Source organism: Bos indicus, chromosome 1 (assembly GCF_029378745.1).
Source record: "Bos indicus isolate NIAB-ARS_2022 breed Sahiwal x Tharparkar chromosome 1, NIAB-ARS_B.indTharparkar_mat_pri_1.0, whole genome shotgun sequence".
Taxonomy (NCBI): Eukaryota; Metazoa; Chordata; class Mammalia; order Artiodactyla; family Bovidae; genus Bos; species Bos indicus.
Window position 1 is genome coordinate 52,878,228 of NC_091760.1, and position 15,727 is coordinate 52,893,954.

The 15,727-nt window shown below is 40.1% G+C and overlaps 1 non-coding gene across 1 annotated transcript; it reads left to right on the plus strand.

Moving 5' to 3' along the window:
* The first annotated feature begins 2,881 nt into the window (after positions 1–2,881).
* LOC139185350 (small nucleolar RNA SNORA48) lies at positions 2,882–3,024 on the plus strand. The gene has a single exon (XR_011568976.1). It is a non-coding gene; the product is annotated as a small nucleolar RNA SNORA48 (small nucleolar RNA).
* Positions 3,025–15,727: the final 12,703 nt, after the last annotated feature.

Here is a 15,727-nt window from a genome sequence, read left to right on the forward strand (position 1 = left end):
CCATTCTCCCAAGAACAACTGTAAGCAACTGTCATCATTAACGGATATTGTATAAGAAAACCACATTCTTCCCTCATTTGTTTCTTTTTTCCTATAATGATCTTAGAAAGATATATTTGACCTACATTTCTACTACTTCTATAACATAAGGATAATGTAATTCAGAAGTGAAGGACCAATGGAAACAACAACAAAAGATGCGAAAGTCAGAAATATCGTGAAATAAAAGACATATGTGCAAGGGTTAGTGGTACATAAGGGCTTCCCTTGTAGCTCAGTTGGTAAAGAATCTGCCTGCAATGCAGGAGACCCCAGGTTCAACTGCTGGGTTGGGAAGATCCCCTGGAGAAGGAAATGGCAACCCACTCCAGTATTATTGCCTGGAGAATCCCATCAATTGAGCCTGGAAGGCTACATTCCATAGGGTTGCAAGAGTCGGACACAATTTAGTGACTAAACCACCACCAATGGTACATAAAGATATGCATGTGATAATGCATATGATTATAATGAAGTAGATGCTTTTCACTAGTTGTATGTGGGTTAGAAAAATCAGTATGGAGTCACATAACTGTTCATGGTTTATCTTGACACGTGCAGAACTGTTCTTTTCATTGTCATCTTTTGCATGCTGGTTAAACACTTGTTATGCATTTTGTCACCATTGAAGCGCTTTTCCTACTCACTAACTTAGAAGCAATTTAAGCAATTTTAAATTCCTACTCTGGGAAAATAAAAATGCCATTAGGAGAAAACACATTTACTTTGATTTATTCCTACCAATACATTGTAATTCAAAATATATTTTTCTGATTACATCTTTGTGCAATAATTGCAACTACACAGTAAACTTTTAGTTGAAGGAATCAAATGTAATGTTTATCTTGTAACTTCAGTAAATTTGGTATCTTTTTGGGCTTTATTTATGAGAATATTTTTTCTCATTATAAAAATATAAATATGTTAACAGTTCTCTCTGACAGATTATTTTGTGATATTACCAGGTCACAAATGTTGAAGTTAAAAGTTCAGAAATAGGGATTTCAGGGACAAATTAGAGGTATGATCATAATAGATTAAAAATACTATATGTAAAATAGATAAGCAGCAAGAAATGACTGTATAGCACAAGGAATTATACCCATTAAAAGTGAAGTTGCTCAGTTGTGTCCGGCTCTTTGCTACCCCTTGTACTGTAGCCCACCAGGCTCCTCTGTCCATGGGATTTTGCAGGCAAGAATACTGGAGTGGGTTGCCATTTCCTTCTCCAGGGGATCTTCCCAACCCAGGGATGGAACCCAGGTCTCCTGCATTGCAGGCAGATACTTTGACCTCTGAGACACCAGGGAAGTCCACATCTTATAATAGCTTATAATGGAATATAATCTGCAAAAGTAGTAAATCACTATGCTGTACACCTAAAAAATCAAAGTGTTAGTCACTTAGTTGTATCCTACTCCTTGAGACCCCACCAGGACTGTACCCCACTGGGCCAGGGTCTTTTGTCCATGGAATTCCAGGCAAGAATACTGAAGTGGGTTGCCATTCCATTCTCCAAGGGATCTTCCTAACACAGGGATCGAACCTAGGTCTGCTGCACAGCAGGCAGATTCTTTATCATTATAAGTCAACTATATTTCATTTAAAATAAATGACTTTTTACCTTTAAAAAAGTAAGAGAGGTCAATGCTCAACCAGCAGCCCTGGCAAGACCTCATAGGGTTGAGGACCTCTGAGGAGTTTTCTCATCTCAGTATCAGGTCCTGAGTATTGTGGGATCAAAAACCTGATTTTGTCAAAGTACCCAGACTTGATCAATTCAACTAATCTATTTAATAAATTCTCAAGGGATTGATCTATAAACCCAGGTGCAGATTTATTTCTTTATAATAGTAGTAAGAACTTGGGCTATGAAGTCATCAGTAGTGGTTTCTGATCCAGGCTCACCACTAGTAACTCTGAGGGCAAACTGCCCTCTAAATTTCTCTGAGACTCAGTATTTGTATCTATCAAATGCAACTGTCATGAGAATTAGAAGAAATGTATAAAGTACCTAACACAATGCCCAGTTCTCAGTGAGTGCTGGTTATTATCATGAGCATGACTGTGGAGACGACAACAAAAGAGGAGAAGGAAGAAGATGAGGGAGAGGAGGAGACAAGGATGCAGGAACCATAAGGATTAGACTTATATTAGTCAATCAAAGACAGTCTAGAGATAATTAGAAGGCATTTGCTTGGTAGAGAATCAGATTTAAGTGAATTGAGTAGAATATTATAAAAGCTTGGGCCTTGAAGCCATGAGGATGTAGTAGATCCACCACTACTCTAGGGATATGGCTATTTGGCAGACAGGATAAGTCGTTTCTATTCCGGTACCTAGAACAGTGCCTAGCAGATAGTACTTAATAAAGAGTTCATGGATAAACAGGTCGAGTATCCCAACCCCGAGGACAGCAATAATTTCTTTGTCTTCGGTCCACCTATTTCTGGACTCAATACAGGCATTACTCTCTCCCATTTCTCTTCAGTTCCCACACTATATGACCACAGAATTTCTTCAGTAATGTAATCAAATGTTTCACAGATTTCCCCATTACATCAATCACATTTAGACATTGTCTAATTAAACTCAAATCACTTTGTCATTCACTGTAATCATATTTCAAAATTCTGTGAGTTCCTCATTATAACCGAACAAGTGCTTAAGGTAGAAACTAGCTAAACATTCCTGAAAGTCATGTTTTCCTTTTCCTGGGCACACAGCTAGATTGTGTCTCATGCCCATGATTGAGTTTTAACCATTGGTAAGTGTGCACAAGTGATGTACATTTCTTCTTTTCCTGGTCCATAAAATCTTCCTATTTAAAATCCAGCTCCCTTGTCCCTGGCCTGGGTAGAGTGGCACCTGGTTGCTTGGTTGATTGTGCCTGTCTCATATTAGTGAGGGACAAAACAACTCCTTGTTTATCCCAGCTTGGCTTTTGCTCTGTGCCCATGCCTGGTTCACGCCCTGGACACGTGGGAAAAAAAAAGTCAGCTCCCTATCTCCCTTTGTCCAGATGAATGTAGAGAATCCTGTGGCCCCAGGAGATGGTAGAATCAATGAAAGGAAAAATCTGGGTCTCTAAATAATCACACGGGCCAAAGTCTGCCTCTCTCCTCACCATCACATGCACACATATCAACCTTCATTGGGTTGTGATGTGAATGAGAAACATACCTTTATTGTATCAAGTTACTGGTACTTGGGGGTTATGCTTATAGCAGTTATCATATTCTGACTAATTTAGAACAGTAATCATGTCACTTTACTGATTTTTCTTTTAAATATGTATAAATGTTTCTTGAGAATATTAAAAAGTATATCTTGAGAACTTGGAACAATTCATTTTTTTCTCCTGTGTTTCATATTTACACAGTTACCCAAGCATGTTCTCTTTCTTTTGTCCTCTTAGTCACCCATATCACACCAAATCAATCAATCAGCAATCAATTCTGCTGCTAAATATTCATTACTCTTCATCCCCACTATCTTTACCTTGTTTATTAGACCCCTGAGTTTCCCACCTGGATCGCTGAAATAACCTTCTATATCTTCTACTTGTCTTCAGTCTTTTATTCCTTCATCAGCCAGACTTTGCCAGACTGGTCTTTCTGACATGAAAATCTGATTCCATCATTTCTTTGCTTAAAATTCAGTAATTCCCCATCACCTTCCAATTAATATCTAAAGAAACTAGCCTTCTTTTAGATCCTCTTTCTTACATCTTCCTTATCACACACCCTAAGCTATTAAAGCTCAATGATTTCCAAATGTGAGCTTAAAATATCTGGTCTCCCAGGCATTACTGAAAAGAGTTTTGGAATTTAGAAGTGGTCCAGGCATCATCTGCTGACTAAACAAATTATATAGCTTAAACACATATGCATTGCCACTGAATTAACATGCATGCAGTATATGTGAGCTACTTTTATCACCATCATTGTCCAAATGTATTTATTTGCTATTATGATTAATAAAATAAAATTCCTTTTGAATGAAAGTATTTGTAATATATTTCTCAGTTAGAGGATATTAAATAAAACTACTGTCATGTGCATTGGAGGCCCAATATTTTCGTGTTAAAAAGGGATCCGCTCGACTATTTGGAAACTACTGCTGTAGGCAATCCAAACTATTTGCAATTCTTTGAATGGGCAGTCACATTGATTCTGTACATGTGGTGGATTCTGTGGTTTGGCTTGATCAACCTCCATCCCACCTTACTTAGAAGTAAGCAAGCATGCCTTCCTGTGTTGCAGAAACTAGAAAGCTAATGGCTTTCTTTCTTAAAATTTTTTGCAGCAAGAGCTCTGAATGCACAAAATAGATGTGCTCCTGTGAGATTCAGAAATTTAAAACAGAGCTGAGGCCATGTTCCTGCTCTCCTGGCTGTCTTTCTATTGGCAAGCAATTTTGCAGAGATCCTTTGCTCTTAACAGTCCAGTGGCAGCAGCATCAGGACTGCCTTCCTGATCCTTATCAGAGAATGACAATGTATTCTTGGTCTGAAGCAGTCCAGTGATGGCCTCAGTGGGACAGTACTATAGTTTTGGGGAATCACTCTTGGTAGGCCAGCCTACAGCCTATTCTGGTCCTTTCATGATTTTGTCCTAATTCCCCGTGAATCTTTACTCTCTTAAAATGACCATATTGCTTTCTGTTTCCTGTCCTGAACCCTGATGAACACAAGTCTTGGAAAATATTGCTGTAACATGGAATCGTGTCCCCTCTCAACCCCTCATACTCTTGCTCTCAGTTCAAGTGCGTTCTTTTCTAAGAAGCATTTACCAACTCCTGTAGCTGAGTCAAACACCTTCTTTTCTGTCCCAGTCATAATCCTAGGATGGTGCTTCTCACTACTGTACAACAATGGTCTATATTTGTCCATTGTTGTTATTGTCTAGTTGCTGAGTTGTGTCTGACTCTTTTGGGACCCCATGGACTATAGTCCACCAGGCTCCTTCTGGCTATGGGATTTCCCAGGCAAGAACACTGGAGTGGGTTGCCATTTCCTTCTCCAGGGGATCTTCCTGACCCAGGAATCGAACTCACGTCTCCTGTATTGGCAGACGGATTCTTTACTGCTGAGCCACCAGGGAAGCCCTCACATTTGTCCATTACTTTTCTATAGAAGTTAACTAATAAAGCTTCTTTGTGTTACTCATTTGTTCCCAGGCTAGTACACTATAAGGGCTCATGAAGTGAATGAATGAAGAAATAGGAATGTCCATGAATAACAACTAACAACCCATAAACAAGGAAACACAGTAGTATGTGAAAGGACGTGTAGTTTTTCTTGCAAAATGGTACCAAGTGCAAGTATATTTAAAATAAAGATGGCCTTAAATGTCATATATTCTCCTTAGGCCCTTAACAAAGGGTCTTAGACCCTAAACAAAAAAAAACCATATGGGCTAGACCAAAGATTGGCGATTTTTCTCAGTAAAGCTCCAGACAGTAAATATTTTAGGCTTTGTGGGCTATATGATCTTTGTCACAACTACTCAACACAGCCATTTTCAAAAGAAAGCAGCCATGTTGCTAGTTTGGAGACACAGGAGGCACAGAGACTGAAGACAGACACAGGCCGCTCCAGACGGAGAGCTGACAGGTTTAATAAGCCACGGTGAGGTGTGGTGAGGAAAGTCACGTGAGGTGTGGTGAGGAAAGTCACGTGAGGTGAGGTGAGGAAAGTCACGTGAGGTGAGGTGAGGAAAGTCACGTGAGGTGAGATGAGGTGAGGTGAGGCGAGGCGAGGCGAGGCGGTGGCCATAGGTCTCCACACCCCCCGTCAGAATCTTGAAAGTTTATACAGAGACCTTACCTGGTTCAGTCAGTCATATATTCAGTCCTTACGGTCTCAACATCTTAGTCTCCCAAGGCTTAGACTTAGAACAGCTCTCACTGACGGAACGGTGGGCGGAAGGACATTCCAAGACAGGGGAGTGTGTGCGGCACCTCCAAATGTGCCGGACCCACGTACCGGTCAACCCGCGGTCACGCCGTTTCTGTGACCTTCCTCAGCACATGCACACACTCACATAAAACACGTAATTTATAAGTAGTGGGAATGGTTGTGTGTGGTCCTGTAAATCTTTTTCTTTTCTTTTTTTTTTTTTGGTCCTGTAAATCTTTATCTGCTGCTGCTGCTAAGTCGCTTCAGTCATGTCCTTCAATGCATGAAAGTGAAAAGTGAAAGTGAAGTCGCTCAGTCGTGTCCGACTCTTAGCGACCCCATGGACTACAGCCCACCAGGCCCTCCGTCCGTGGGATTTTCCAGGCAAGAGTACTGGAGTGGGGTGCCATTGCCTTCTCCGAAATCTTTATCTATGAACACTAAAATGTGAATTTCATATAATGTTCATGTCAAAAAACATTCTTTGGGGATTTTTTTTCAAGCATCACAAAAATGTAAAAAATATATAAAAATAGGTCAGGGTGGGAGTGAGTAATAAGAGTAAGCATATTTGGCCTGCAGGCAGTGGTTTGCAAGTCACTGGTTTAGGAGATTAAGGAAAGGTCTTGGTTTATAGTTTGGAGTGACTTTATTATTATTATTATTGTTTTTTGGTATATCTTTGTATGTCTTTCAATTTCTTCTCATGTAAAATGAAGATTATATTATATAATAACATATTACTAATATAATTAATTCTGATATTATAATAGAACTGGACATGGAACAACAGACTGGTTCCAAATAGGAAAAGAAGTATGTCAAGGCTGTATATTGTCACCCTACTTATTTAACTTATATGCAGAGTACATCATGAGAAACGCTGGGCTGGAGGAAGCACAAGCTGGAATCAAGATTGCCGGGAGAAATATCAGTAACCTCAGATATGCAGATGACACCACCCTTATGGCAGAAAGTGAAGCAGAACTAAAGAGCCTCTTGATGAAAGTGAAAGAGGAGAGTGAAAAAATTGGCTTAAAGCTCAACATTCAGAAAACTAAGATCATAGCATCCAGTCCCATCACTTCATGGGAAATAGATGGGGTAACAGTGGAAACAGTGGCTGACTTTATTTTTGGGGGCTCCAAGATCACTGCAGATGGTGATTGCAGCCATGAAATGAAAAGACGCTTACTCCTTGGAAGGAAAGTTATGACCAACCTAGACTCTGGTAGTTGGTGATGGACAGGGAGGCCCGGCGTGCTGCAGTTCAGGGGGTCGCAAAGAGTTGGACATGACTGAGCGACTGAACTGAAAATGTTTTGAGACCTTAAGGACAGGGCTTGTCACTTGTAGATCTCTTGAAGTTTCTAAGTACTGGATTAATTTAAGTGTTTGACAGACAACATCTAATAGTAAGGCCTTGAAGTTCTATGTGTTTGGCAAAACTGTCAGTGAGCAGTATGTGTTTGGCAAAACTGTCGGTGAGCAGGTAAGAGTATTCTCCCCTTCATTTATTGCATGAAAGGGAAGGAGGCAAAAATAATATGTAGAAGATTACCACCCCACTTTTGTTCCCATCCCAAAATGGACAAATCACCTTAATTGCAGTTTTCAATAAAGGAGATGTCAAGAGATTATAAGCCCACACATTATACCTGTTTTAGTTTCTAGGAGAAATTTTTTCTTGGAGTTTTTGAAAGACTCAAATTAGAGAGGTGGAAGGGATACCTCCCTCTACTCCCAGTTCACAGGTGAGAATGTCCTGGACAGAGACTGTTAAAGGGTAGTTAGTGGCAGGACACCACAGTGCTCTTTTTACTTTATCAGGCTTTAAAAATAAATTATGCTGCTTTCTTTTAATAAAAATTTTCTAAGGTTAGGTCTAATCATGGGTTTATAACTAAATCATGTTTTTTCCTGAGTTGCAAAGGATTTGTGTTATATAAAACACAGAGATATAGTATAAGAAACCCAATTTCTTATTTTTTATTGATGACACTAACCATCACCCAAGACCATAAACCAAGGATTGTGAGGGATGAAGATTCTATGACCTTAGAGACTGAGTCCAAAAGAGATAAGCAGAAAAACCGTTCTTGCCACCTAATGGGCAAGCATCACTAAGCTGCTTTCTACTGCTCTCCTGTTGTATTTGAGAAATTAAGGAATAACATCCTACTTCTTTTAGGCACTCTAGCCTCTCATTTTTGCCTAAAACTGCTCAAGTATAGTGAGCTCTGCACAACTTCACAAAAACAGGGAGTTCCCACCCACTCTGTGTTTGAACAACTCAGAGAGACCTATCTTGATCATCTTATTTAAAACTCGAACAACTCTATTCTACCTCCAATCTCCATTCCTTGGTTCTTTTTCCATAACACTGACCCCACTTGGCATACAACATGATTAACTCGTTTACTAGGTTTATTGGCTATTACATTTGTCCCCTCAACTAGAATGTAAGCTCCCTGATGGAAAGGATTTCTGTTTAGTTCTCTTGATTGTTTACCTCAAATTGTGCCTTGCACATAACAGGCACTCAGGAAATATTTGCTGAATTAATAAACAAAATTGAGAAAGTGAAGACTAGGGAATCAAGGCACATCTTGATATATCACATGGTTACACTTGAAAAAGATTTGGACAGGATGTAAAGAAATGATGGGGACAGCAGAATCATAAGAGGGCAAAGGAAAAGAACATTCACTGAGTGTTATGACATGCACGGGACAATAAGATATGCCCATTATCTTCTTATCACAGCTGCTATTATCCTCATCCTTACAGTTGATGAAATGAGGCTAGATAACTTGTTCAGGTTCATACAGCTGGTGAAGGGTAGAGCCAGGACTCAATACTCACACCTGACTGCAAAGTCCATGGGTGTCACCACTGCTCTGTAACAGACTATGTGATGCCACCCCTATGAACCACAGTGCTGGTGCAGCCAGCTCAGCACACAGACCTGATTTTATTAAAGTGGTAAATAGACAGGTTTCTGGTGTAAGATACTAGCAGATTCATGCTGAAGAGGTTTTGCTTTTCAAATTTACCACATAAAGGATGTCTATTTCCAGTAAGGACTTCCCCCATGGCACAGTGGTAAAGAATCCACTTGCAATGCGAGGAGGATGCAGGAGATGCAGTTTTGATCCCAGGGTTGGGGAAGATCCCCTGGAGAAGGAAATGGCAACCCACTCCAGGATTCTTGTCTGGAAAACCCCATGGACAGAGGAGCCTTGTGGGCTACAGTCCATAGGGTTGCAAAGAGTCAAACATGACTGAGCGACTGCACACACTGAACACACACACACACACACATTTCCAGTAAAGCCAGAAGCATCTCCTGGCAGTCCACTGGTTAAGACTACACTGCCAATGCAGGAGGCATAGGTTCAGTCCCTGGTCAGGGAGCTAAGATTCCACATGCTGATGGCACGCCCCTCCCTCCAAAAGTAAATTGGAATTGTTTCATCCATGAATTAATCCCCTAAACCAGGGAACTAAAATATCAAAACTTGTCCTGTTGCCTGGGCAGTAGACAATGGCTTAGTGAGTTAACTATTCGCAGGTTCAACATATTGGGGCAGCCAGCATCAGAACCTCTGGGGCTTACCTGCCTCTTTACGGGCAATCACTTAGGCAATATAAAAGTAGAGATTTCCTCCTCTTCTTCATAGGCATCTTTCCTTTCCTATTCCTCACACCAGAACTTGAGTTGACACTTTCGTACATATATATTTTTTCAGTTTACAAATTGGAACATAGAAATATAAATTTTACTGACTTCATGGCTAACAAATTTCTAGAAGCAGAATGAGACAGTAATCACAGGTATCTGGCTGATGTGATCAAATGGGTCTGGAGTAGTGATCAAAACGGAAGTGTTAGGGCTAGATAGGTTAGAGATGTCATGGGGATATATGCCAAGGATACCTGAGACTTTAAGGACAGAGGGAAGTGGGGGAGAGAAAGGTCAGCTTTAACCAGTTCGATCATGAAAAGGTTTGCATAAACCAGGAGATCTCTATGGATCCTAATCACACACTTATTCACATTTGGTCCGTCCTCAGCTCTTCAGTAACAGGGATAAAGTAAAAGTTTAGCTGTAACCACAGCAAGCAGAGGAAGACAATTGTTTCTGAAGACTAGAAGAGACAGTAAATCATTTTTAATTAAGTGATTTGGAAAGGTTGTTAAGGCATAAAGAACAAATAGTTTTGTGTCCTGTGAGTATTAGGGTGTGTCCCATAAATGTTTCATATAAGGTACTATTTAAATAATAGGCACATCCTGATGGAGTCTGTGGAGCAGAGCTGATTTGTGAAGCACCATCATTTATGTGGTCATGTCATTCTTCAGCTTAGATGCTGATAAAAATAAGCTGGGTTGGGATATTTATTTAAAATTTGGAGACTTCCTCACATGTCAGGGCCAGGAATCTGAATTTGTAACAAGTCACTTGGGTGATTCTGATGAACCACACTTTGAAAGATGTCATCAAGACTGCAAAGTGCTAAGGATGCAAGGGTGCTGCTGCTGCTAAGTTGCTTCAGTCGTGTCCGACTCTGTGCGACCCCATAGACGGCAGCCCACCAGGCTCCCCCGTCCCTGGGATTCTCCAGGCAAGAACACTGGAGTGGGTTGCCATTTCCTTCTCCAATGCATGAAAGTGAAAAGTGAAAGTGAAGTCACTCAGTTGTGTCCAACTCTTCTCGACCCCATAGACTGCAGCCTACCAGGCTCCTCTGCCTATGGGATTTTCCAGGCAAGAGTACCGGAGTGGGTCGCCATTGCCTTCTCCTAAGGATGCAAGGGTGACTTGGAGCTAAAAGTGAGTTCTTGTTCGACTATAGACATATTAAGAAAGCTAAATGAGTCAAGTCAGAAGAGCATAAATACTTTGAAATTCTCCAAGGTCATCTAAATAACTGTGAACATCACTAGCTTTTGTAAAGAAAACAGAGGGAAATATTCAGTCCATTCTATCCATTGTAATTACTGTGCTACTGTATTAAATTTTAGCAATCTTCCAAGAATGGTCCTCTCAAATCTCTCAAGTATTTTAACTATCATCCTCAGAATATAAAACTTCTATTTATCTTCCAGGGCTCTATATCACTGGACACAAAACATTATATGACAAGCCACACTTAAAATAAGAGCCACTATTATTAAAAAAAAAGAGACTGTTTTAATATGCAACATCTTGTTTGATTCTCACAATAAGCCTAACAGGTAGGAACCATTATAAACCTCATCTTACAGTTTATGAAATGGAGGACTAAGGCTTAGTAGGTTTAAAAAGTTTGCCCAATGGATGGAAACAAAATTTTTGGTGGTGAGTGTGCTGTAGTATCTACAGAAGTATAAATACAATGTTGTACACATAAAATTTATGTAACATTACAAACCAAAGTTTCCTCAAAAAAGAAAAAAAATTTTTTTAAGTTTATCCAAAGTCACATAACTAGTAAATAGCAGAACCAATGTTTGAATTCAGATCTTTCTGACTCCAGAAGCAGCAGCTCTTAAGCTCTAAGCAACTCTGTCTCCACTGGAAATCTGTGTCCATGAACATGCACAGATAAAGCAAATATCAATACAAATTGCATAGCTTACCAAAGATACACCACCCCTGTAGAGTAACAGGTCTATTTCATAAGAAATGACATAAAATCAAGCTTTAATTACACCTCTCCAACATATAGACACAAACTAAAATCTACATCAATATCCAGTGACTGCCATTCTTACCAGACATGCTTTAATTATGGAAATGGTCATTCTTGTTGCCAGCATGTAAACTTTTTTGTTCAGTATAGCCACCACCTGAAACTTCCATTGTGTCATATTTTCTGAAATATCTTTTTATAGCCACTAATACTTAAACTTCTTTTTTTCTGAATACTAGTAGTACATTTAGCCTCTTATTGAAATTTTTGAAACAAACAAAATAATCTCTCCCTATCACTTACTACTACACACAAACTCTAGAGTTTTAAAAGAATAATAGTGACCACAAAAATCATACAAGGACATGTCCCAAAGTGGTAGTCTTTTCTACATAGAACACAAAGCCAATCTAAGAATCTAAAGATCCCATAATCCAGCCTTTTTCCTTAGCTAAGGAAAGCCTCTTTACTCTTTAAAACAGTTAAACCTTCAGTACCTTCAGACCCTGCATTGCTCCTCTACTTTTAGATTCCTCCATCACTGGAAACTGGCTTGCTCTGCCTCCGTCCCTAATTCCAAGGAACATTTTGTATTATGTTGTATATCACTTCCATCTCTGCTGCTGGACCATAAGCTCCATTGGTGCATGTGTGTTGGCTCAGTTTCTCAGTTGTGCTCAACTCTTTAAAACATAATAGGTTCCTCAGTCCATGGAATTTTCCAGGCAAGAATATAGAGCAGGTTGCCATTGTCTACTCCAGGGGATCTTCCCAACCCAGGGATCAAACCCATGTCTCTTGTGTCTCCTGCATTGCCAGGCAGAATCTTTACCACTGTGCCACTTTAGCGCATTTTAATGGGAAGCCCCCATTAGCACGGACCACATCTATTGGGTATCTCTTACAATAACCACAGTACCTGGCACAGAGAAAGCACTTAATAAATGTTGTTGAATGAATTAATGAATGCGTGACCCATGATACTTAGTGGTTCCTAGAGCTTGTTTCTTTCTTCCAACCTCACTAGGAGAATAGTGTGAACTTTAGTAGATGTCTCATTCTTCTTTACTTCACTTAGGATTGAAAAGCCACTAGTCTTGCAGATGATCACCAAGAATCTGGACCAGCTCCTCTCTACTCATCACTTTGTGACACCTGTTAAATTGCTGGCTCTTCCTCTTTTGGAGTGCCAGAGACAATTCCAGTTGTTGAAGGCAGATACAGCCTTTAAGTTGGGAAGCGAAGACTGGACAGAGTGATGAGGGGATGAAAAAGTGAGTGCTTTCTGGTGCCTGCTTTTCTCTTGTGAACAGAACAAGTAAGACTGGGGAGGAGAAACAGGATTCTACTGAGTAGTTACGGTGTAGAGAGTCGGACACGACTGAAGTGACTTAGCAGCAGCAGCAGCAGCAGGAAGATACAGATCATCAAAGGCGTACAGCAAAGGAGGCCTTGTCTTGCTACAGCCACTGACTTTGTTACCTCTGGAGCAGCTGAGGACTTAGAGGGCAGAGAGACCCTTATCCCTCAGTCTGATGTTGGGGACCCAGATGTTGCTGAAATCTACTTAAGGAAAGATTTCTTTTATGTTTATTTCTTCCCCCGTTCCAGCTCCTACTCAGATCACATCTAAATGCAGAGTCAGAGTCAAGGCTGGGTAACTTTTGAAGTAATCCCAGCAAAACTTCTCTTAGAATATATTTTTCTTCCTTCCCTTCCTATTTCCTTCCATCTTTCTTTCTTTAACTATGTCTCTCCTTCTACACTCTGACAAGCAAAGTTACTCATTTCATTTCCCCTTCTCTCAAATAGCACTGGCCAAAGGTCAGTACTTTAAGACTTGTAACAGTCAATCTGATATTCGGAAAGAGCACTTTAGCAATCCAACAGGTTAGAAAGTTTTGTTTTTGAGTGAAGAAGATGGTATTGTAAGAGAAAGTGTCAAATGATGGTAAAGGAAAACATTCCTTTCCAAATAGCTAAATCCTAGTCCTAAAACCTGGAGTTGACTCCTCCACTGTAAAGACTTCAGCTGGATTTCAGGTAACAACATATTTAATGTACTTTCCTGGGCATTGTCACATTGTTCTTTTAAAACCATTCTTTCTGGTCAGCCATCCTCAATAGATTTGTTTTTTTATCAATAACTCCATATGGTGAGGGTGAGCCCCAAAATAAATTCACATGAAAGCCATCATTGAATGCAAGCTCCCCCTCCTCCTTAGGTTTTATCTCCATTACTTCAAAATGTCATTGTTTTAGTTAGCTCCTCAATTGTGTGCCTCTCTTGTCTGTCCCATCCCACTTCAAGGAAAAGCAACCTTTCTCACAAGCTGTACTTCCCACGTTGTAACTGTAATTTCAGAAAATGTCCTTGGCCTATTGCCTATCTTTGAGCCGTGATAATCTCACTTCGTTTGGGGTTTAGGGTTGTTGTTCTGTTCTGTTGGTTGTTCTTTGCTGTAACTTTACATGTGTAGTGATTCTAATAAATCTTCCCTTTCTTTAGCTGGGCTTCCTTGGTGGCTCAGATGGTAAAGCATCTGCCTGCAATGCAGGAGACCTGGGTTTGATCCCTGGGTCAGGAAGATCCCCTGGAGAAGGGAGTGGCAACCCACTCCAGTATTCTTGCCTGGAGAATTCCATGGATAGAGGAGCCTGGTGGGGTACAGTTCATGGAATTGCGAAGTGTTGGACATGACCGAGCGACTGAGACTTTCTTTAGCTAGTTTGAGTAGATTGATGTAGAATCTAGGAAGTAAAAAATAAGTTTAACAAAATTTGAGAGATCACCTAGGCACTCTAAATGTGTTCATATTTCCAAGCTCTATTGAATAATACTTGAGAGTCTTGAGAAAATGTGCAGCTAAGTTTGCACTGTTGTGGGACTAACAGAAATCTTTCTGGAATGAGTCAAGGGATAAAACAAATAAATAAACAAAATTGAAAGAAATACTTTATTTCTAAATATATGTGGGTATAAAATCAGCCCATAAACGCCCTCTAGTTAAATTTCTTGGGATTAGTGGGAAAAAGATGGATTCTGCAAATTACAGGGTAGTAAATGAGACATTGAGCCTAGATAATATTCTAGAAAGTGCTATGTAGTAGAATGCCCCTTATATCCTCCCATCCCTGTCCTCCCTTTAGAGAATGATTTCTGCCTACAAACACCGAAAGAACAGCCCTCCATTCTAGGCAGGTCCTCGCCCCTCTCCCGGTGGCACAGACAGCAATGGAGGCCACATGCTTTTGTTTCCACCGGATTATACTTACTGCAGGAGACGGAAATGGCAACCCACTCCAGTGTTCTTGCCTGGAGAATCCCAGGGACGGCAGAGTCTGGTGGGCTGCCGTCTATGGGGTCGCACAGAGTCGGACACGACTGAAGTGACTCAGCAGCAGCATACTTAACTGCCCTTGAGTTCTGTGACAGACCCCAATATTTGCACAATTAAGTTCCATTTTTATAAAGCTTATCTCAGTGGCTTTATGGTCCTTGGAACAAAATGAAATCTAAGATAGGCAAAAAGAAGGAAAGATCTGTGTATACTCAAAAAAAAAAAAAAAAAAAAAGGACCAAGTAATCCCTAGAAGCCAGCATGGAGTCCCTAAGACTAGCCTAAGCCTATTTTTCTTTTGTAACAAAAGAAATATATCAGTTAATAAACTGATAGCTCAGTTGCACTGTGGCAGTTGGAGATGTTATAAATTTCTTATTTTCATCTGACTAGTATCTATTTGCCTTCTTTTCTCAGTAGTACTCCAGTTTTACTTTGGAGAAGGCTAATAGCCTTTTTTGTATGAATCTTTTTTTTTTTCCTATCATTGTTTTTAAAGTTTTCTTTTCAAAATATATTTGATACAAAATAAAGAATAATGTAACATCTATGTAAGTTATAAATGAGCACCCCTGAGTCCACCAAGAAGCAGAATGTTACCAACACATTTGTTGTTGTTCAGTCACTCAGTCTTGTCTGACTCTTTGTGACCCCATGGACTGCAGCATGCTAGGCCAGGCTTCCCTGTCCTTCACTATCTCCCAGAGTTTGCTCAAACTCATGTCCATTGAGTAGGTGATGCCATTCAACACACTGCTTAGTCACGT